The sequence below is a fragment of the Acomys minous genome (assembly GCF_964271855.1).
Source record: "Acomys minous genome assembly, chromosome: 15".
NCBI classification, from domain to species: domain Eukaryota; kingdom Metazoa; phylum Chordata; class Mammalia; order Rodentia; family Muridae; genus Acomys; species Acomys minous.
This window is the reverse complement of record NC_140497.1, coordinates 5,367,325-5,370,835: the sequence shown is the minus strand read 5'-3', so window position 1 is coordinate 5,370,835 and position 3,511 is coordinate 5,367,325.

The following is a 3,511-nucleotide window of genomic DNA, read 5'->3' as shown; positions in this document are numbered from 1 at the left end:
TGCCAACATAAACGAGTGTTAGGCTTCCTGGAACACATTGTAAGTAAAGACTGTTCACATTGGCCATATAGCTTTCCATTGAGCAATCTGCTTAGTTAGTTTTTAGATTGACCTAGACAGAAAATCCTGTCAGACATCTAATGCATGAGGAGTCGAAGGAAAATTTAAAACTACATACTTTTCTCCTATACTAGCTTCTCTACACTAAGAAAAATCTATGATCCTTTTTGGGGATTGTATTTATATCATTGATTTTTAACATACTGTATCCATTTATACAATAAACAACTTAATGAAAATACTTAACTTATTCCAGAAATAATTTTCTTTTAGTAGAAGAATCATAATTGCATGAATCTATGTAAAAAAGAAAACCTCAAGTCTTCCTTGGTAAAAAGCTATGATTGCCATGGCACTTGCCTTCCATCCTAGTGCTCAGGAGGCAGAGGCAGGAGGATCTCCGACTTACAAACTGAGTCTACAATCTTTGTTCTACAAAGTGAGTTCCAGGACAGCCAGGGCTACACAGAGAAACCCTATATCAAACAAACAAAACAAAACAAAACCAAAAACCAACCAATCAAAGCCACCTGGTCATTTGTCAGCTGTGAAAGGAAAGGGGTTATTCTAAGGAAAGCTTCTAAGCCAAGAGGAAACCCTGCAGTCCGGCTGTTCACTGGCAACAGGCCAAGTACGTGGCACCCAGTCCTCTGAGCCCAGTGCACTGACAGATGTTAAGAGCCGACTTGTACTGAAAAAGTATGGGAGAACAGCTGGAAAAATGGCAAGATACACAACCAGCTTCAAGTAAACAAACAGCTTATCTGGGAGCAGGAAGGAGAGATGGCAAGGTGTTTGGGAGGTGGGGACTCTCTCAGCAGGAGTGGGGACCTCGTCATTTTTTTCTCTCCAGGCCTTCAGAACAACAAACATCTTGCCACCTTGGTGAGCAGAAGATGCCACTGACAGAAATGGCACCTCTCCTTGGCCCCTCCTGTGCTGCTAGCAGCACACAGCAGGTCACCTGCACACACTGAGCTCCTGGCTCCTGGTACTTAACTTTAATACAGCCCTGAGGAAAACAAAGCTGGTACGGGCCAAGCTCCAGTGGACACAGAAGGTCATCACTCAATGCATTCCTAAAAATCTAATTTTGTATTAAGAGTCAAAATAAAAGAAGAAAATAAGTTGGTTACCAAAAATACTTTTTCAAAGGAAAGCATAGGATGCTGACACAGTGGTCTCTTGTTCTGCACTATTTCAGGTTACAGAACACACAGGCTCATTTATGTGTCTCATAAAGTGGAATGTAAATTATCATAATCAATAAAATCGAGCCACATTTTCTTCAAGCTCCAAGATAAAAATCCAGTCATGTTTTTTTTTTTTCTGAGTAGAGACAATGCTTGGTGATAGAAGCAAAAGGAAAAGCCAGCACCCACAGGACAGTATGCTACACACACACGCACACATACACACAGCGCTTATATACATGGGTGTGCCTGCACCGGTGGGCAGTCACACACATTTGCAGGTAAACAGGAGTGGACACTTTACTGATCTCGTTTTTAAAGGGTGTAGTTTAAAATAAAAGACCGAATTCAATATATCGCTTTGAGGTTAATTTTATGGTGATATTTACTGCATTAATGATTTTTCCTAGGCTTTGGCTACTCATCGGTAATTATAATCATAACTGTATACACGCTAAAAACAGAACAGGTCCAATATTAGATTTGGTTGTCTTGGCATATAAAATTCACCATTAGAGTGTTTAATGCACATTTTCTACAAAGGTTAAAGCAGCTATGGTCTTCAGAATCACAATGTGCAATTATTTTTCTTAAACATGTCATTGTGTTTGCAATAATGACTTTTGTAAATTACACAGGGCATTAGAAGGCGAAGTTCCAGTACTCGGTACAAAATAAGCAAGGTTAAACTGTAAGATAAACTCTTGTCACGAATAGTTTCACTTAGATACTTATTTCCCCTGATGGGCAAGGGTTTTGTTTACCCTTCGAGTTCAGGATTCCTAGCCCGCCCTCTGTGAACCCAGATCACTGCCCTTTCTAGTGGCCCTGTCTGTCAGGACTCTGTCAGGAGACAGGACGTGCGGGTGCTTATTTGCCCTCGACTTTGAAAGTCACAAAGGCCACGTAGATAGAGAAATTCAAAGCAGCAGTTCAAGGGCATCTTTGGGTTGGCGCTGTGCCCGCGGCCGCGCTCCTAACTACCGCGACGCCCGCCGGTAGCTCGGGTGCAGGGTGAACAGGGCTTGGGGCGCTGGTCGAGAGCGGTAAGGGCGCGGGGCGCGAGGCGGAAGGGGGGACGACGCCCGCCAGCACCCGCTCCCGTCTCCCCGCTCCCGCCCAGGCCCGCCCTTTCCCGGCACTATGGAAACCGCATTTTCCTACGCCAGCACGCCCTCCTCCTCTCTCCTATTACATCCAGAACAGGCGACTTCCACTTCCCGGGAACCTGACAAGTGAATGGCTCTGATGACGCCCCGGAAAGAGCCCACGGCCGGGGGCGGGGGCGGGCGCCCGCGGAGGGTGGGGCGGGTTCCGGGGCGCCCCTCGCTCGGCTCGCCGCCGAGAAAGGGCACCGAGCTGCCATCGACCCAGAGTTCGCCGGCAGTGATGCTCGTAAACAAGCCGGGCCGCGCGCCTGCCACCCACAGCGGGCACCGCCCTGCGCCGCGCGCCCACCCCGGCTGCTGGGGTACGACCGCCGCCCCGCACCAGCTCCGACCTCCCGCCTCCGTTCCCTCTGCGCGGCGGAAGCCTGGTGTCAGTTAATAGGGCGCGAGGCAGAACACAAACCCCGTACCCGCCTCCTCCGTGGCGGGCTTCCCGCCCTGGGTGGCATCGCCCCCGCCCGCATCCACAACGAGCCCCTGATTAATGAGCCCGGCCCGGCCCCCGCCGAGCCCCGCTGGGCCTCGGCGAGAGGGGGAGGGGACGGCGGGAAACGCAGCCCCGGTGTCGGCCCGCCTCCCCCCACTGTGCCTCAAGCCCATTGGCCGGAATCGCCGTCCGTCGAGGAACGCGGGACCAATGCAGGGTGGTGGGGCGGGGCGTCCGCGCTAGTGTGCCTGCGTAACGCAGCGTCACGTGTTGTTTTGCTCTTAGTTCAGTCACTCGGTGCGCGATGTGTTACTCACTGTGCGGCGGGGACCGCGACAAGCCCGGGTCGTCGTTGGTAGCGGCAGCAGCAGCAGCGGCGGCGGCGGCGGCCCCAGTGTCGGCGTGGGCCCCGAGTGTCCGGACGCAGATCGGTGTCGCGCAGTGCAGAACGGCGACAGCAGGCCGGCGGCGCGCGTCCTAAGCTCGGCCCCGCGGTTCGGGGACCCCGACTCTCGGCCCAGCCAGCCAGTCCCCCGGCGCCGCCCGAGAGCCCGGGAGGCAGCGGCCGCGGACAGTCGAAGCGGAGGGCGGCCACCACCCTCGCCGAGCATCCTTCGGAGCGGCGGAGGGCCCTGCGCCACCGATCCGCGCGCGCCTCCTAG